The 20,978-nt window shown below is 49.5% G+C and overlaps 1 protein-coding gene across 1 annotated transcript in view; it reads left to right on the top strand.

Annotated features, from left to right (window-relative positions):
- The window catches only part of LBR (lamin B receptor), a 1,228,970-nt gene that overhangs the window by 477,004 nt on the left and 730,988 nt on the right, over positions 1-20,978 (top strand). The window lies entirely within an intron of this gene.

Raw genomic sequence — 20,978 nt, 5'->3', positions numbered from 1 at the left:
CCCCCACCTCCCACGGGAGTCCCATATTCGGCAAGGCCTCAATCTCGACCCCGCAGAGTCCTACCAGCGGGAAAATGCATGACTTCTCTCTGTTGAAGGATATCCCGGACAATTAAGCAAAATTGTCCAATACGTCCAAGGTAATGGGTAGGTTATGTTGTGACGCCACAGCAGGACATCATCCGCATACAGCGAAATTAGATGTCTAGGGCCACAAGCCCAAATCCCGGTTTCCAAAAATTCTTGGCATATGTAAACCGCCAGCGGCTCCAGCGCCAGCACATATAACCGGGATAGCAGGCATCCCTGCCGTGTTCCCCTGTGAATGTCCCATTTCTCTGACACCTGCCTCCCAGTTTTGACCCTGGCAATCGGTGACGCATATAACATTTTTACCCATCGCAAACTATTCACCAAACCCAAACCCCTGCAATGCAGCTTAGAGCCACTCCCAATAGTGAATCAAAAGCTTTAATCGCATTTAGCGATACCACCGCACACTGTTTAGGACATTCGTTGGTCTGTGCAGTAATGTGTTGCAGTTGGCACAAAATTAAGGCAGTGCTTCGAACAGGGAGAAAGCCTGTCTGATCGCTGTGCATCGGGTCTGCAATCCCTCTTCGTAACCGCCCTGATAGGATTGTAGTCAATATTTTCATGTCCCAATTTAGCATTGCTAGATGTCAATGTGATTTCAAATTTATCTGCAGGTTTCCCGGGTTTAGGTATCAGGACCACCAGGGTGTCCCGCATGCTTGGTGGGAGTGTACCTTTTAGTGTAAGCTTCCTCATAAACCTTGAGCAACACAGGGGCTAATGTTGAGTTGTATGTTTTGTAAAATTCGGGCGGTAGTCTGTCACTCCCGGGTGCTTTACTTGTGGCGAGTGATGCAATCGCCTCACGCACTTCATCAACAATGATGGGCTGATCTAATGCGGCCTGCTGTGCGCTCTCTAATTTGGGAAGATCCATCACTGAGAAGGCCTCCTCAAGGTCCTCCCGGGGAACCTGTTCGCCATGACTGTACAGCCGAGAGTAAAACCTGGAAAAGATACTATTGATTCCAGACTGTGTCCTACATATGTTCCCATCTTCATCCTGTAACGCTGTGGTCAGGTGCTTGGGGTGCTCCCGCCTAAATAACCACGTCAATAGCCTCCCCGACCTGTCTTCCCTCTGCATGCGCTTTAGTGGTTTTTGTGACATAATCAAACCTGAACAACCTTTCCCACGCCTCCAGGCAGCGGAACTTGGTCTTTGCCAGCCTCTCTCAACACTGTTGTAGACCCACAATCTGGGCATCCAGGTCACGGATCTCATTTTCTAGAGTTTCCAATTGAGCGTGCTAGCAATTGCTTCTCCCCTAACCACCACCTTCAGGTTTTCCCCTACAGTCCCCCACTCCTTCACACTGCCCACATTATGCTTCAGAAACTCATTTAGCATCTCCTGCAGATTGTCTCTGAAGACCTGGTCACTCACTGCATCCGTCACATCGGGATGTTGGGGGTCGCGGGCTCCCTAAATTCCAAGCAACTACCAGGGGGGAGTGGTCTGATATTCTCCCCAAGTATTCGGCGCAGCATAAATCAGCCATCTGGCTCTGCCCAACAAAGATGTAATCAATCCTGGTATGCAGGGAATGCAGTGAGGAGTAAAAGGAGTAGCCCCTACCCTCAGGATTTAATTGCCTCCATACGTCCACCAAATCCAGATTGGTTAGTGTTGCATTAAGTGGAGTAGATGCAGATGACGGGCCTCCCTTGGGAACCGAAGAGCTGTCAAGCACCCGGGAACTAAGTGTGTGGACATAGGGTGGGATTCCATTGTTCGGGAAGTAAGAGTTAACTATAGTGTTGTCAACATAACCCTGTAGGATAAGGTACCGCCCCTCCTTATGGCATCCATCTCCAGTAACTGGAACTGCAAAGTGTCAATGATCTAGATGAACACCCCCGTAGCATACTTGGTGTATGTAGCCCTGGACCCTTTCCCCTCCAGCGTTCACATACCTTTTCCAGCTCGTCAGCTGTTAGGTGGGGGTCTCCTGAAGCAGGGCAATTGATATCCTTTTACGAGTCAGGAAAGATTTGACCCTATTCCTGCGCAGGTAAGTTCCCAGCACACACACATTCCAGGTCAATACTTTAATGGGGGTCATAGGTTAGGTATCCACCCACCAGCCCACACCTGGGCTCACCAACACCCCTTGTCCCGACCACGGCAGACCCGAGACCCCGCATTCGCTATCGGAGCCCCAACAGCCAGCGCTCACCCAACCAGTTAAACCTGAAGACCAGCTTCCGACTCAAAATACATGGAGAACATAGAACCAGTAACACAACAAACCAACTATTATAAACTCGCCCAGCAACAGCACCGTACGTACAGTGCCCAGGCGTAGTCGCACCATTCAGGCCTATCCAGGCCACCCTGTGTCGGGCGCTGGGAGCTAGCAACAGGCTAGCCTCCCACCTATGCATGAAACGTTCACACAAGGCCATTGGTGAGCAATCAACTAACTTTGCTCCCGTTTTATGAAAGAGTATTTGTTTAGGCGGGCAAATATTCTGTATAACATGCACAGCACAATAAGAGTTCAAGTCGGTTATATCAGTGGCATCATTCTACTAGAAGATGACCTTCAGGACATAGTTAACAACCCTCACCCCGTCTGACCCTGACCCCTCTCCACCCCTCCACCCCCCCGGGGCCATTAACAACGAGCAACACTAGATAGATGCCCAGTTGTCACAGCTGCCTAGTTTGTGTGATCCCACTCAATCACGGTGCCCATGGGTCAAGTGTTAGGTTTGTTACCGCTGAACAGGTTGTTGTGTTCCAGCCGCATATTAGCACCTGCAGGAGTCTCAAGGAAGTGCGCCCTGCCTTCTATATAATTTTGAGCCTAGCAGGATATATGAGCATATATTTGATATTGAGGTGTCCGAGTCTCGCCTTCATCGCTGGGGTATAGTCCGGGTAAATGGCGACTTTGGAATTGTCTCAGGATTTCGCTGCCTTCCCTGGAGTGTCTCAGTATTACCTCCCTGTCCCTTTGTTGGGAGCCCGGTGGGATTTGTTTCTGTAGAGAGCGTTGAGCGCACTCAACCGCAAAGCCCTATTTCCTGCAGAATTAAGTTCTCAACATACTGAGTGAGGTCGGAGCCTTCCAAACCCTCAGGGATCCCGAGCAGCTGTACATTATTTCGTCAGGCCCTCCCTTCGGCATCCTCGGCCCGCAGCTCCAAAGCAATGTTCCTGCTCTCCAAATCCAGAACATGGGTCTCTAGGTCTGTTGGGTAAGATTTTCACAGAACTGGTAAATCTACCTGACCTGGGTCAACCCCAGAACATTTTGCTTTACTAGTGGGATATTTTTCCTTAATAAATCTGTGTGGGAACCTTTTTCCACACTCGCAGAATCTTTTACTCTTTTTATGGGTGTCATTTTTTTGACTCTCCATAGTGTATTTTTTAAAGTTATCCTCTTTAACAACTTATTGGCAAAAAGTGCCTGTGGTTGCTGGGTTGCCCTATGGGCTCCCCTTTTAACTTTCTTTTGCTAACCCTGAGAGAACTACAGTTCTCAAGGGTAGAAAGGATCTTTGGATCCCTTTTACATTTTATTCTGTGAAGCCAGCACACCCCACCTTATGTGGAGTGCCGGGGAGATGCAATGTATCCCCTTTCACATTAAAAACTGTAACAATCCTGTTACAGGGACAAGCCTACCTTCGATGGCTGGTGGCAGTGATACCTTGTACTAATTTGGCGCACCTATACCGCGGGCTGTGTGCACAGCTGCAGTAAAGGCACCTAAGGGTGCTCATTTTCCCAAAATGACCCCTGTCGTCTTTTTTCGCCATTTTAGTGTTTCCTGTCCTTTCTTGTTCCTTCCCCTGACATCCAGGGCAGGAAATTCCTTTGTGTAGGTTTTATCTTCGGCGGGAGTCCTCTGGACTCCCCGCCCAGGCTCCAGTCTGTGAGGGCAGGAAGCGAGGGAGGAGTCTAAAACTCCACAGCCCTTTGTCTTCCACCTTGCTTGAATGGGGACAAATCCCAGTGGTGGGCTGGCTGTCCTGATTGGACAACCAGACCGCCCCTCTTGTAAAATGCTGTGAGAGCATGCAGAGGTTGTGCTGTAGTTCCTGATAAATACTGCGGACCTGGAAGCTGAAGAGAAGTTGACTACTGGAACTGAAACCAGAGAGGATGATGAAGGAAATGCAGCTGAAATGATTTCTAGTGACCGTAGAGCCTGCTGTGTAACCAGAGCCTGCTGTAGTCCGCTGCAAAGTTCCTTCGGAGGTCTTGCATTCAGTCACCACGACAAGGAATCCACTGACCGGGTATTTGGCTGCAGATCCTGAAGTAGGCCTGCTGCAAAATCTTCTTTAATGCTGAGGTACTGTGTTGGCTTGGGTATGTACTTACCTTAAGTCTGTTAGGATCTCTGTGTAGCTGTGGGGTGTTTTCTGTGATGGGGAGGCCTCTCATCCAGTGCATCCAGTCCCACTGCTAGAATCATGCTAGGGTGACTTCTGCAAAGCCCCTGGACCCTCTTCTAACTCAGAAGTAAGGTACTCACCTGTTTGCCCCGTCTTCCCAAGGAACTCTTACTTTTGCTACTTAAGAACCTATCCTGTCACTGTCTGTTGGACACTAGATCCTAGTGACCACCCCCCGACCCCCTCCTGCCACTGAGAACACTCATGCTCCAAGAATAAGAGAGAGACTTTTAAGGGATTAGGCCTTTTGCCTAGAAAAGAAAATGTGTTTCAAAGTTACTTACTTGTAATGAGTTGGTTGGTAACTGTAACTAAGAGTGAACAGTTACAAAAGTTCTTACTTACCTTGGATGTGTGATGCACTATTCTTAAAAGTATGGTTAACATCTTTTCTGTCCTTAGAAACGGTCTTGCTAGTCTAACAGAACGTAGATGTGAAGGTATATTACTCTACTGTGATTAGGTTTTGCCTCTTCCCAAAAGTACTGTGTTGGTTTCACCAGATTATTCTTGCAGGATAATTGTATGAGTGCCCTCCAACTGTTGGTATCACCAGAATAGTCCCGTTAGGATAATTGTATTAGTGTCCCCCAACTGGGTCTTGCTTCCCCTGACTTGCTTTTAGCCTGTCCAGAATAAGTCTGTATTAGGTTGTTGCCTACCTAGAATAACTTTGTCATTCACTAAAGTGTAACATTAGGGTTTACTTTCCCTGTGCTATCTAAGCTAGAGTCTGTGGTTCTAACTGCCCCTGATAAGTCATACTTCAGTTATCCTTACAGCTGGGAAAGAACTTACCTGGGCTGCTTGTCAGATATACAAAGTATATGGGGTTTACTTACCTTGAGGTAGCTGTGTGCCATCCAAAAATAAGTTACCAGAGTTACTGCTTATCTCAATCTGTGTTTCACTGATCTCAAAAGCACCTGTAATTGAATATTACATCCTTATGTTTTACTCACCTAGTATAACTGTGTGTTATCACAAAAGTAGTTAAAGGTTTTTACTGCACCTGGAATAAGTGTCCACTATTCACAAAAAGTATATTGTCCAGTTGACCGATTAAGTGATTTGTACTTCAATGTATAACTGGTAGGGTCTACTGCCCTTGCATTACTGAATGTAATTGTGAAAGGAACCATTGCTTTTTACTCCCCAAGAATAGGTGTGACCTATACTGAATGTGTATGAAAAGGTTTTGACTTCCCTAGAACTACTGTTTGGTATTTCAAATGAGGTTTATACTTGGGTCTGTGTACCTTCAAGTATAGTGTTGTATGTTTTTATAATTGTATTTGCATATAATGTGTTAGTAGTTATTTACCCCTAGATCTATCTGGGCCTACCTGTATTTCAATACATCCTTTATTTTTACATACATAGTGTTTCAGTGTTTCTTTGGCTCATTTGTATAACAATTTCATTTGTACTGATTCTGCAGCCCTCTCTCCCTCCTAAGATGAGCCTGGCTGCTCTGTCTACGCTACCATGTACTCAGGTGGTACAGCCTTATACTAAGAGCGGAGTCTTGTACTGCCTCAGTTGAATGGTTTTACTAAGCCCTTAGTTGGACTTCAGATAAACTATCGTAACTAGGTCTTTGTAGCGCCCCTCGTTTCCTTCAGCTCAGTTTCAACCGTTGTAACTCTTTCTGCTGATTGTCGAACGTCCTTTCGTAGCAGCTGGACATCGATGTTGACCTCATCTATTTTTGCTTCTACTGAGGTTCTCAACACAGCTATTGTAGCCAGTACCTGGTCCCCCTGAGAGCCTGCTCCGGATACACACGCCTCATGGGTGTCTTTATAATTGTGGCTCTATCCTTACCCTTGGTCGGGGACATCATTCCGGTCCGGGACCACACAAACGCAGGATGAGGCCTCAGCGGAGATCCAGGCGTTTAGCCAGTCGCGGGAAGTGGGTCGATGCCGCCAGTCAGTATAACTTAGTCGTTGTTTACATATGCCTCAATACATCAAGGCTGGCACCTGCGCACTCCGCCCAGGAATCTCATAAGCCACCAGTCTAACACGGGCCTGGCACAGTCTCTATCCCCCTTGGGGACCGTTACATGCACTCCTGCCAGCCCCACAATGTCAGTGCATCACCCAGCGGCGCTCAGCCACACAGGAGTATCGTATTGAGGTCAACACAGGGTCCGCTCAGTTGCGTAACAATTGGGAATTTACTCCGCCGCAGTATAACGCGTCCTCTCCCTTTCAAGGCGCTATACAGCAGTTGTTAGGTGGGCAGCAATCAGGAGTGCGATGTTTGCCCTTCGGTTTGCTGTCGGGATAGGCAAAAGTGAGACCACTCCTCCCAGTGATTGGGGTATTATCTTCTGCAAATATCAACAGTCAAGACATCTGAAAATGCCAGGTAAAAGTCAATGCAGCTGTTCCAACCATCCAGTCTCCCACCTAGCATATCCACCTCTTCTAGTAGCTGCCAGGAGGTCCTCGGTAGTCTGTGTGTGCAGACACCTGTCCTGCACCTCTGCACCCTCCAGCAGCACCAGCAGGTGCTCTCACCTCTTGACCATACCAGGCCCTCAATCCTGTGAGACAGCACCCACCGAGATGACCCACCCAGGGGATCAGCTTGTGCACCAACCCCATTGTTAGGCAGAATTATATGCAGTACCTTTTGGGAACACCACACACAATTAAGACTACAAGTGACAGTACAAATTCACCTTTGGTACAAGCCTATACTACATAGTTAAAGTGGTAGCGATGGCTGAGCAGCCAGACTTATCTCAAGAGTAAGTGAGCAGTACAAGATAGTTGCACAAAGGACAGCAATTGCTATGATTCAGGCAAACACTGACTCAAGGTTTTCAAGTAAAAGAATATACATTTATTTCACTCTTCAGTTGTATAAGATTACACTATTATAAGCAGTCTAAAAATCTTAATACACCACACCACTTCCCTTAAATTCCAGACAAGTTAAGCTCACAAAATGAAGTGGGAGCAAAATGGCACTCCAGCAATTTAAAAGGGAGGGAAAGACAAAGCTAATAGAAATTAAATCAAACCAACAGGTAAGTACTCGGGGCAATTGAACAAGAGGAACTACAGTGCTAGAACCTGGCAGAAAAGGCTTAGGGCCAAAGTCAATGGGTCAAAAGTCTTTTGCTCAAGATCATACTGTTCAGGGTAGTTTGCTGTAAAGTTCGTGACACGGATTCTGGACGAGGTTGGTTAATAGAAAAGTTAGTTCAGAGAGAAGAGAAGGACAAGCCCTCAGATTGGAGAAAGATTTCAAACACTTTCACTGTGTTTGAATGAAATGAGCAACCGGATTTGCACAGTACCTTAAAACGGAGATGGAGCTCTAGCTGAGGCAGACGTTACTGGTAGTTCCTGCAGGCTCACAGTTCCTGAAGTGACTGTCGGACTGACAAGAAGTAGGAAGACTGGAGGGTCCTGCGCTACCCAGGGAAGAAACCAACAGCAGAGCAAAGCAACGAATAAAAGGTGCGCTCCTTAAAACCCAAGCAGGGTCTTCCTGGCTATCCGGCCCACTGTAGCTCTGTAAAGCAAATTCGACCAGAGGGGTCCTGGCTTGCAGTTTGGGCTAACTGTTTGGTCCCACCATCTCAAGGGAAGAAGTTTCCTGGAGGATCTTCTGTCGTCGGATTCTGAAGATTTATACCTGCAGCAGGGCTTCACCGGGCAGTTCAGCCGTTGTAGGGTTTCTCTTCCATTACCTCCTCGTTGGTTCTTTCGTTCCAGTGGCGACTGTGCCTTTCTGTCATGATGCCTACCTCCAAGGAGCCACGTCCGACCCAGCAACCCCAGAGGCAGGCATCATTTCCCCCAGGGGAGTGCCAGCGGGCCCAAGCTCGGGCCCTTTGGACGCAGTCCTGGCGCCTTAGGCGCCAGGCTCATGTTGGACCCCTGTCCTGGCGCCTGAGGCGCCAGGCTCATAAAGCTAGACATGTGTTCAAGTGTTTTAATGTGCACTTACCTGATGCAGACCATGCTGCTACATCCAGGCCCTCTTGAGGCCTGAATGGAACTACTTTACCTGTGGGACTACTTTCCACCCGGTTGTGGTCGGGGAAGGATACATACCTGATCGGTGGAAGGATACACACTTGGAACTTCTTCCAAAGCTATTTAAACCACACCCGATCAGCAACTCACGCTTCGCGTTGTTCTGCTCCTCGCAGCTGGACGCTCACCGTGTCAGCTCCTGCATCTGGTCCTCAGCCACGCCTGTCAGTATCCTGGGTCACCTGCAAAGGGAGACAAAAGTCCTTACCTGCTAAATCAGCACCACGGAGACTTCACACCGACGATCCTGAAAAGGAAGACATCATTTTTAAAAGCATTTCGCTACGATCGCTGCAGCGCTGCATTTCTCTCACCTATCCTGGACGCCTCCATCTTCAGCAGCGATCATCTGGATCCACAGCCACTTCCCAGAGCCTAGAGAGAAAAAGACAAGAACAAGGTGAGAGAAGGAAAGGAATAGGAAAAGCTCAGTTTCCTTCTAAGACTTACCTGTTGGGTCATTCCCATTTCATTTCGGGTCTTGCCGCTTCCAGGCATTTTCCGGACCCCGGCCCCTATGGGGAAAAAAGACAAAGACATTGAATGAGCGAATGCAAAGACATTACCCGAGCGCTCATCCAGAACTTACCTGTCATTTACTGGAACTGCACGTTTCACTTCGGGTCGGCGCCATATCTCCGGCATTCCGAACCCCGTCCCCTAAGGGGAAAAAGACTTAAGCATTAGCGCTTGCTGCAACAAGACAATGAACATTATTTTTAAGCTTGGACTTTTGAACTTGCAGTACAACTTTTACAGCGCCTTACCTGAATAGTCAAGCTTACCTGAACTCCCATCAATCCTCAATCCAGTGAAGAAAACTGGGCTTCAACGCGCCCCTGCATCAGAAGCAGGATGGAGAGCTCATCCTTCCTGACCCTAAGGTGAGACTTCACAGGGAATCGTGGAAGGGTATCGTGGAGGGTTGGAAGAGAGTGGGAGGCTTGAGCATAACTCAGTCAGTAGGTAATACTCCCTTTTCACGCACAGGGGAATATTCCTGTGAGCCAGAGAAGCCAGAGTAGAGGGGCCCTTCCTGTCCATCTTCAGAGTCCTGCGCTTCACCATTGAAGAAGCATCAGCACCTGAAGCCGGACCTGCGTCTCCGTGGGAATCAGGTGAGCATTACACTTTCCAGTCCCAGAGACCTGCTTTTTATGCAGTTTTCCCCTATTCATAGACTGGTTGTCAATCACACAGCAGGGCGGCTGTCCTGGCAAGGACAGTCCCCTCAGCCAATCAAACAGGAGTACGACTTGGGTTACCAAGGGAACCCATGGCAGGGGTCCGAAGATCCCTCCCTCACATACTGCCTACCTGGACTTTCAGACGCCTTAAGGAGGGCTTCTGTGCAGTAGCCCGCGAAAAGACGGCAAACAAAGGAATCATCTCCGGTAAGGCGCGCAGAGAAAAACACGAGAGAGACTTTAAAAAGAAATGGCGGATAAACATAGCCAGAGCCAAAATAAAATGTATTTTGTCAAGCGGATTTATGTTCGAGGCTAATATAAACGCCTGAAAAATTACCATGGTTCTATAAGATAACCGCAGTACAAAAGATAGGGTTGTTACCACTGCCACCAGCCAAGTCTTGATGTAAAGGGAGCGAAACAAGGCTCCAAGAGACGTAGACAAAAAGGGATAAGAATTAACCCTTTGAAATACTCCATGTAAGATGGGGCGTACAGGGTCTGTGGTTTAAAGTGACTAATAATAAAGTTAATGCAACTTTACCTTTTCTGGGGGACAGTAGTCCGCCCCAGAAAATGGAGCCAGTGGGAAGTCTCAAAGACAACCCTGTGTCACTGCACTGAAGGTGCTGTGTAACACACATGAAAAATATGAGGCCATGGAGTAGGTGAGGCTCGAGTGCTCAAGATCACACAAAAAGTGAAAAAACACACAGCAAAACACATGTAAAAGTGGGAAAAAGGCTCACACTCTTACCAGGTGAAAGAAAAATAATCCAGCAAAGCTGCTGAGGGACTCATTAGGTAAGGGAAATCACTGCAGAAGTCCGCTGCCACCCAGGCTCAGATCACGGCACCCGCAGCCTCATCTCAAGGCCAGCCGGCACACGTACAACTCGCACCAAGCACGTCACGGTCTGCAGCAGGGGCCGTAGGCAGGCCGTTGACAGCATTTGTCTTCAGTGGGCAGGTCAGGCAGAGTAGATATAAACAAAAGGAGAACTCAAGCCCCTTCATCAGCGTGGTTGTAAGACCTCCTACGCAGCAGGTCTTCATGTCAGGGCCGCGTTCCATGCACCGGAAGTCAGCCTGTGCACCTATGCCCACTTTGGGTCTCAGTGTTCCATGTCGGAGGGCAAGGTCGCACTCCTCCAGACCGCCTGCTGCCACTCCAGTCAGTCTTCCAAGGGCGCCAGCCCCACAGGCAGTGCAGCGAGCAGGAGAAGGATAGTGTATGCCACAACCCGGCATGCGATCCGATCCCGGTAGCCAACCAGCACGCGTCACAGGCAGTCTATGGTAGTAACACGCCAGGGGTTAGGTTAGCTCAGTCATAAGATGTGCAGCGCATCCTTCCCCCCTCTGCCTTCTGGTGCGATGCGGTATCGGCCGCCATCTTTCTCTTCGCAGGGCCAGTTTCTGCAGGGCTTTTGTATCCCCTGTAAGGTGGAGTCTGTGTGCTGATATCTATTTAAATTACAGTCGAACTATAGGATCAGTTAAGTATCTTCACAGGAGCTCAGTGAAATCACAGCTCAACGCATGGGCTCAAGCCACGCCCCCTCCATAGATGGCGTTATTTGACCCGTTTCCTTAAATGAATTGTATTATTTCAATTTAGGGGCCAGTATCGGTTGAAATGTTTTATAAAACTGGGTCTAGAACCCATCCGGGCCAGGAACCTTATTTAGGGGGAGATTGCGAATCACCTGTGAAATGTCATAGTCGGAGCCTGAGAGTGTTCCGCGGGACACTTGTCTAGTGTTTTGTCTTAGCCGACGAGGGACGATGCGTGGGACACGGACGTGGAGGGGGAGCAACCTCGGAGTCTGGCACAACCTTCCCCACCAGATGATATTGGGGCATTCCACGCCATGATGTCTAAGGCGTGTGTGGAGTTTGGATTGGCGCCAGAAGAGGAGCGGAAGTACTGCTTCCTATTCGATCATATGGGTGAGCGGAGGAAGGCTGTCTTCTCTGTGCCTATTCTTGACCATGTGTGGAAGGAGGGCCTGCGCACGATGCGCCATCCGTTTTCGGAGCCCGCTGTCGAAGGTCGTCTTGAAAAGAATTTCAAGGTACTGGAGTCTACCCCAAAATGCTTAGTGTCACGCCCGAGTCTTTGGTGTCGGCGGCGGCCAGCAGGAATGCCAGAAGTCGTGCGTTACACCTCCGGACAGTGAGGCCAGGAGGCAGGACGCCTTTGAGAAAAAGGTCTTGACGGTTTGGGCGACGACGGTCAAGGCAGCAAATTCCTTGGCGATCATCGCCTGATATGATCGTGAAATGTGGCATCGGCTGGCACAGATTCTAGAACATCTGCCGTAGCAGCACCGCAAGGACGCCATGCTGTTGGTGCGCGAGGGTGAAGAGGCCTCCAACCACAGCATAAATATTGCTGTGGACCTGGCTGAGTCGGGAATTAAACAAAAAATTAACAATGTGGTGGTACTTCGACGACAAACCTGGTTAAAATGCACTGACTTTCGGCCGGAGGTACAGTATAAAGTCATCGACATGCCCTGTGAAGGGGGAGCACTTGTTTGGTGAAAAGATTGATGACGCCCTGAAGGGGATGAAGGAAGACACGGAAATGGCTAAGTCCTTTGGTTCCTTACACAGTGGACTCTTTTCGCTCCTTTCGACCATTCCGGGATGCTTCAGGTAATGCCCGGTTTGCTTTCTCCGGGGACCATGGTTATAATCGATCCAGTTACGCTTCTCAAGGGTATCGACGGTGGGCCCAGTCAGCGCAGAAAATTCAATCCTTTCAGGCTCAGCGAAAAAGGGATTTGCTGTCCTCAGCGTCTAAAGGGAGGCAAGCTAAACCGGAACAATGACTGCCTAATGGACAGTCTGCTAGGGGGCAGGGTGGCCATGCACGTGGACGAGTGGAGAAAAATAACATTGGATCGCTGGGTGTTGGACACGGTGCGTCTAGGTCACTCGTTAGAGTTTAGGTGCCCCCCCGGTTCCTATTCCACCGGTGTATGGTTTTCAGCCGCATCTTCAAATCTCATGCTGGAGAAAGGGGCAATAGAAGCCGTGCCAGTAGCAGAGCAGGGTAAGGTGTTTATTCCCGCTACTTTGTGGTGAAGAAGCCCAACGGCAAGTGGCGACCCATTCTGGACCTTCGGGCATTGCACAAGACTCTGCAATGCCTGAAGTTCAAGATACTCACGCTTCAGGAGGTCATCCGGTCGGTGCAGCCGGACATATTTCTGGCGTTTTTGGATCTTCAGGACTCATATTTTCACATTCCTATGCGGCGACGGCACCGCAAGTTTCTGCGGTTTGTAGTCGGCAAGGAACACTACCAGTTGCAGGTCCTCTCGTTTGGCTTGAAGTTGTTTCCCAGGACATTCGCGAAGTGTTTGGCACTAGTGGCAGTGTTCCTCCGACGGGAAGGTTATCATTTATACCCCTACCTGGACGACTGCTTGGTGAGGTGTTTGTCACCAGGGAGGGCGCAAGACAGTCTCATGGCAACCATGCGGCTTTTGCAACGACTGGGATCCGCCATCAACTTCAAAAAATAATTTTTGACGCCATCCAAGGAATTGGTGTTTCTGGGGGCGGAGTTTCTCACCCGGCACAATCTGGTGAAACCCTCCAGCGAGCGTGTCAAGAAATTGCAGCAGAAGGCAGGCGAGTGGAAGGAGGGCACAGTGGTGTCGGTACGAAGTTACATGTCGCTGTTGCGGGCCGTGGCTTCGTGTATCCCACTTCTGCCAAATTGTCGTCTATTCATGAGGCCGATGCAAGATTTCTAGAGGACCTATGGATGCAGAGTCACGGCCTATGGTCGGACAAGTTGGTGGTCAACAGAAGTCTGGTGGATGCTTTTCGCTGGTGGAAATGCGCAGCCAATCTGGTGCGGCACATGCCGTTGCTGGAGCCGGAGTTCCAGTTTACGATTGTGGCAGACGGCTCTCAGAGGGGATGGGGGGATCATCTCGCCGATTCACATGTGCAGGACCTGTGGTCTTTGGGGGGAATCTTATGTTCCATATCAATGTGCTCGAGCTGAGAGCGGTGCACTGGGCCCTCAAGTCGTTTCTGCCGCGCATATGCGGATCAGTGGTGAGGGTATTGACAGACAATATCACCACAATGTTTTATCTACGGAAACGGGGGCACACATTCCAAGATCCTGTAAAAGGAGGCGCAGAACGTCTGCCATTGGGTTCTGTCTCACGAGATCAGCATTGTGGCCTATCATCTGCCGGGTGTTGAATGTTCAGGCAGACGCACTCAGCAGGGACCCTGGCCAGCTGCACAAGTGGAAGCTGAAGGAGTAGCAGGTTTCGATGATCTTCTGGCGATGGGGGCATCCTCTGTTGGATCTTTTTGCAACAGTGGAAAACAAGCAGTGTCGGGAGTTCGCCAGCAGAGGGTTCACCCAGAGTCTGTGGAGGATGCGTTTTCGTTCACTTGGACTGGACGGTTCGCGTATGCATTCTCCCTGTTTCTGCTCATTCGGCGGGGACCCACCAGTGGATTCGGAGATACCAATGCCGTGTGATTCTGGTGGCCCAATTCTGTCCCAGACAGACATGGTTCTCTGATCTTCTTCATATGTTGATGGAAGAGCCGATTTGGTTGGGGGTGGCTCCGGATCTCCTGTCTCAGGACGATGGCAAGGTGTGGCATCACAATCTGGGCTCTTTCAGTCTGACGGCTTGGCTCCTGACCTCTCCGAGTTCGGCCATTTAGGTATTTCCCGGGACTGTCGACGGACTTTGGAGCCAGGGAGGGCACCGTCCTCAAATATCTCATACGGACGTAAATGGAAAAGATTTTGCGAATTGTATAAAGCCCACCCTGGGGTTGACCCTTTGCATGTTTCTCTGGCACAGGTTCTCCTGTACCTGTTGCATTTGGCAGAGCGGGGTCTGGCATTTTCATCCATTAAAGTGCATTTGGCAGCGATATCTAGGTTCACTAGGAGGCGACATGCTGCTCCTCTGTTCAGTGATCCGTTAGTGAATTTTTTTTCTGAAAGGGTTGTTTCGAATTTTTCCTCCTATGAATACGTTTGCGCCGGTGTGGAGCCTTAATGTGGTACTTTCGATTTTGATGAAACCATCTTTTGAACCGATGTTGAAGACTTCCTTAAAGTTTCTATCATGGAAGGTGGCTTTTCTGGTGGCAATTACTTCAGCCACACGGATATCGGTGTTGCTGGCACTGGTCGTTGACCCTCCATACTTGATTGCTGAAGCACAAGGTTATTCTGGCCACTAACCCGCACTTTATCCCCAAAGAGCCGACGGCATTCACAAACTCTTCAATTGCTCTAGCCTCATTTTTTGCTACGGCATTTACGCCAGCAGAAAGGGCCCTGCATTCCCTGGACGTTAAGAGGGTTTAAAGTTTTATTTGAATCACACTCAGGACTTAAAGAAGTCAAAGCAGCTGTTTGTGGCTTATGGTCCGTCCAACAAGGGACAGGCTATCTCCAAGCAAGGACTCTTCGTTGGGTTTCTTCTTCAATTTCGTTGTGCCACCCGAAAGCTGGGAAGCCTTTGAGGAAGGTTCCTACGGCTCACTCAACGAGATCCACAGCTTCGTCGGCGCCGTTATGGTCGGGAATTCCGCTGGTGGATATTTGCCAGGCAGCCTCCTGGGTGGTGCTACATACCTTCACCCGGCATTACTGTCTGGGGCAGTAGCATGTGGATGATGTGCAGGTGGGGCGTGCCGGCCTGCAACACCTGTTTCAATAAGGTAAGCCCCGCAGCTTTGGGGTGTTTATTTTGAACTTTTGTCACTTGATGGGTTTGTTGTCTCATGCATGTGATTAAGTGTTGTTTATTGGTTTGCCTGTTACACTCCGCCATGCATGGGTGGTACTGCTATGTAATCTATTCACAGCATGTGAATCCATGATGGATCCAATGCTGGAGAAGGGAGTGGTTTCTTACCTGTAACTCCATTTCGAAGGGATTGTGTCCTCCGACGTATTCCTTATCTTTGATAATTCGTCTCCAGCTTGCTGGCCTCGGAAATGTTTTCTCTGTAGAGGACGCTGCGTGTCGACGTCCGCCGAGTCGATGTCCCTCGACGGCCACCGTATCGGCGCTGACGTCACCATGTCCATAAAAAGCCACGCGCGGCGTCCGTTGCTCAGTTCCGTTTTTCTGCGCTTCGTGGGGCCTCGGAACATCGTTGCTCAGTTCAGTCAGATAAACCTTCTACATTTACTTGAATACACCAACTCGTTCTCGATGGCATCTTCATCGGAACCGACAACGCCGCGATCTAGCTTCAAAAAATGTCGAGACTGCGGTAAAAAAAATGTCGATAACCGATCCACACAGGATCTGCTTGTGGTGCTTGGGAGCCGAGCACCATTGTTCGGAGTGTGAGGACTGCATGTCCATGACGGCGAAAGCCTTGAAGGAGCGCAAGGGGAAGCTCGAGAGAGAGGCATTGGTCTCCTCGCCGTCAAAAACATTCCCATTCTAGATCTCGAAGTTGCTCCCACCATTCGTCGAGATCAAGACACTCAAAGAAGAGACGTCGAAGATACCCTTCCTCGTCATCTTCTGTTTCCCCAGAAAGGGTCTCCTGCCCCACAAAACACAGCTCTCAGGCTGAGTGGGAGGAATTCAGGAAGAAAGTGTTAAGCGTCTTCGAGAAAGCGGCCTCGACCCCCTCGAAGACAGCTGAGGGTGATACCCCGGGTGAAAAACCCAAAAAATCGAAGCACCGCGAGTCTCTGCATCCGGCGAAACATTCCACCCGAGAGCGCCACGGGCCATCGGGTAAGAAGGCACTGTCTTCACCGCCGTCGTCGAAGATCCCTTCGACGCCATCGATCGACTCGACGCCATCGTCGACGCCGATGAAAGAGAAAACCACGGCTACTTCACAGCCAACGGTGATTCCAAGAGCCTCCGGCACGACGCCGAGACCGTCGTCGACATCCTCGAGTAGGATCCCGATCCTCTAGAGTTCTTCGAGGCCTCTTCCAGTTTTCTCAACGCCGTTCTCGGCGCCTTCGAAGCCTGTCACATCGGCGTCGACGACATCAACGTTTTCTCACCCAATAATGACGAGTTTGGCTCCTTCTGCCTTAGAAATGGGTTTTACACCATTTCAGAGGTCAGAGTACCCTGGGTTATCTTCAATTTATGAAGAAGGCGAAGATTCTGACCAGGAAACCTTCGGGTTGCAGAACCACACTACCTGTTTGAGGAGTTCACCTCTGAGGAAAGAAGGTTGAAAGACCTACAGGAGTCATTACATGAGGCAAGTGGGCTGGACTCTTCCCCAGATGTGGAATTTGTTAAGCCAGACCCAGGGGAACATGCCGAAACACCCTATAGAACCCTGATGGCAAGGATTATTGAATTTATGGGTTGGTCTGCGCCTTCGCCTGTTTTTCAACAGGATGACCTGACAGACATATTAGACAAAGGTCCACAGGAGGATCCTGTGGTCCCCTTCCATGCAGCCTTACAAAGAAAGATTTCATCTAATTGGGAAACTCCTGAAGTTATCCCTGCTGTCAATAAAAGATGGTCAGCCAAGTACATGCTAGCTGCGGCTGACCCTGAATACTTATCAGAACACCTGACTCCAGAGAGCCTGGTGGTCCAAGCTGCGACTTCATCAAGCAGCAGGACTGCTTACCCTACTGTCCCACAGGATAGAGATGACAAGAGGTACGATTCTATGGCAAAGAAAGTCTTGTCTGCTTGTAGTATGGTGTTGAAGTCCATCAACGCCACCTGTACGCTCGCCAGGTTCAGTCACACAGTGTGGGAGTGTGCTTCATCAGCGGCGGACTGCATACCCGAAGGAGAGGAAAGGGAAGCCTTCCTTAACATTATTAAAGATGGCAAAGATGCCATGTGCGAGTCACTTCAAACTGGCATCGATTCCACTGACAGTATCAGCAGGGCCATGGCGGCAAGTACAACAATCCACAGGCATGCGTGGTTGCGACTTTGCTCCAGATGTACAGGCCAGACTTTTGAATATGCCCTTTGACGGCTCTTCATTATTTGGAAAAAAGGCTGATGACAGTCTGGAAAAGTTGCAAACATCGGAAGCAGCGGCAAAATCGTTAGGAGCTGCAATCCGCCAGACTCCTTTTCGCCCCTCAGGAACCTCTGGAAGAGGAAAGTCCTTTCGCTATTATTCCGCGTCCGGGAAAGGCAGAGGACAGCCGGCTCAAAGAGGCCAAAGGAGATCCACCCGAGGTGGACGGGTCAAAAGTAATAAAGCCGCAGCAGCAGCAGGCGCCTCTTTACCCTCGGTTTCTGCATCAGCCGCCCCCAAACCACTCTGAGGTCTTTCCACACAAAACACCTGTAGGGGGCAGGTTAACTCACCATCTGACGGAATTGCAGGCTATAACGTAAGATGCTTGGGCATCGGAGACAGTTGCCCAGGGTTACTGCCTACCCTTTCTACACATCCCTCAGTCAACCACCGGGGCACAGCTCTCTAAAAGTTCCAGATACTCTCTTCTTGCAGGAAATTATAGACCTGCTAGAGAAAGGTGCCATAGAACCGGTACCTGTAGCGGACAGGAACAAGGGCTGGTACTCCCCCTACTTTCTCATACCAAAGAAGGACGGAGGACTGAGACCCATCCTGGACTTACGAGAATTGAACAAGTTCCTCAGGAAGGACAAGTTCAAGATGCTTCAGGCCCTCCAGCTCCAGGACTGGCTGGTATCTCTGGAACTTCAGGATGCTTATTTCCATGTGCCAATCCATCTCAAACACAGGAAATACCTGAGGTTCGTAATTGGCGACTCTCAGTATCTATTTCGAGTTCTGCCATTTGGGCTGACCTCCGCCCGAGGGTCTTCACCAAGCTAATGTCGGTAGTGGCTGCGAGTCTAAGGAGGGAAGGGATCCACATCTACCCCTACCTGGACGATTGGCTGATCAGGGCTGTATCTTCGGAACAAGCTCATGTTTGCCACTTCCTTCACAAACTGGACTTCTCCCTCAATTTAAAGAAGTTACAGATGATCCCATCAGAGAGACTCCAGTTCATTGGAGCGGTCCTGGACACTTCCCTGGGAAAAGCCTCGCCACCAGAGGTGAGGGCTCAAGATATTCTGCAGATGGTCAACAAGTTCCAGAATACCCAACGTCTCCCAGCCTTCGACTTTTTGAGGTTGCTAGGCCTCATGGCATCCTGCATCTTCCTTGTGCCAGAGGTTCGCCTGAGAATGAGATCTCTTCAGTGGGCACTGAGAACTCATTGGTCGTAATTCTCAGGGAGAATGACAGATCTCCTCCGGATTCCGGACAAGGTAGCCCACGACCTTCAATGGTGGGCCTATCCAGAGAACATCTTGAAAGGAGAGCTGTTTTGGCAACCATGGCCCGAAATAACAGTAGTCACAGGCGCCTCACTCACGGGGTGGGGAGCCCTTGCCAATGACTTGACCATCAGCGGTCGTTGGTCTCCATTGGAGTCCAGACTACACATCAACCTATTGGAGCTGAGAGCGATTAGACTAGCGCTGAAAGCTTTCCTGCCATCAGTACAGGGGAGAAATGTCCTAATAATGACGGACAACACGGTGGCCATGCACTACCTCAACAAAAGAGGAGGCGTAGGGTCACTGCCACTGTGCAGAGAGGCAATGCAGCTCTGGTTTTGGGCAATTCAGGAAGGAATCTCTCTATCGGCAGTCCACCTAGCCGGAGAGAAGAACTTGGGAGCAGACACTCTGAGCAGGCAGAGCACAGTCACCCACGAGTGGGAGCTAGCTCAGGAAGTCCTTCAAGAGATCTTCGCCCTTTGGGGAACCCTTCAGGTGGATCTGTTAGCCACAAGCACAAACAGGAAGTGCGATCTGTTCTGTTCAAGGGAATTTCCCCCGAGAGGAGCTCTAGGAGACGCGTTCGTAGTGGACTGGGAGTTTCCACTCCTTTACACGTTTCCACCAGTCCCCGTTATTCCTCAAATGATCAGGAGGTTGAAAAGATTCCGGAAAACCATGATCCTAATTGCCCCGGACTGGGCCAGGAGAACCCTCCAATCCGTCTTCCACTCAAAGAGAATCTTCTCTCGCAGAAGGGAGGTCCGGTTCTCCATCCAGACATCAGAACCCTCAACCTTCACGCTTGGCTTCTGAAAGGGTGAGGTACAAGGATTTTGACCTTCCTGATGACATCATGGAGGTGTTGCTTTCGGCCAGAAGGCCAGAAACAAAGTCTTTATATCGCTGCCTTTGGAACAAATTTTGCAGCTGATGTAGAGAAGGGAATATCAACCCTTTTTCATGTGGTACACCAACGGTGTTATCGTTTCTACTCTACTTGGCAAACTCAGGCCTTCAAGTTGGCACTGTAAAAGGCTTTCTCGCAGCGCTTTCAATCTTCAAGCGCACTGCGGAGGAACCATCGTATTTCAAACTACCTCTAGTAATACAATTTCTCAAGGGATTAACTAATGTTTATCCTCCAAAACCATTCTAAGTTCCCTTATGGGACTTAAATTTAGTCTTAAACTTCCTAATGGGCACTCCATTCAAACCACTTCACTCTTGTTCGCTGAGATTTCTCACGCTTAAAACTGTCCTATTGGTAGCACTAACATCTGCTAGGAGGGTGAGCGAGCTACAAGCTCTCTCCTGTAAACCCCCACATACAATTTTCCACAAGGACAAAGTTGTCCTACAGGTGAAGCCTAATTCACTCCCAAAGGTGGTTTCTGAATTTCATATTACTCAGAAAATTACCTTACCTTCCTTCTACCCTCCTCCCCATCCGGGGAAAGAGGAAGAAAGGCTACATAGGCTGGACCCAAGGCGAGCTCTAAGCTTTTACATCAGCAGAATGGCTAGGATCAGGCAAGCAGACCAACTGTTTGTAGGATACTCAGGTCTGAAGTTGGGATTACCCATAACAAAACAAACCATTTCCAGGTGGATTATTTTGGCCATTCTGGAATGTTACAAACTGGCAGGGAAAGAGCCACCCCAAAATCTTAGGGCTCATTCAACCAGGGGTATCGCAGCCTCTTCGGCCCTCCAAAGAGGGGTACCGGTCCGAGACACATGTGCGGCTGCCACATGGTCGTCCGCACATACATTCACAAAATTTTACAACCTGTATTCCTCCACTAGTCAAGAGACCAGATTTGGCAAAGCCGTATTACTTTCGGTTCATCCCTAAAGGGATTCATGACATTCTTACTCCCACCTCCAATTACACACCACTGCTATGGGAG

The sequence above is a fragment of the Ambystoma mexicanum genome, chromosome 4q (assembly GCF_040938575.1).
Source record: "Ambystoma mexicanum isolate Mex_15411 chromosome 4q, UKY_AmexF1_1, whole genome shotgun sequence".
Classification (NCBI taxonomy): domain Eukaryota; kingdom Metazoa; phylum Chordata; class Amphibia; order Caudata; family Ambystomatidae; genus Ambystoma; species Ambystoma mexicanum.
The sequence above is the reverse complement of the archived record's forward strand: the minus strand, read 5'-3'. Positions and strand labels throughout refer to the sequence as shown.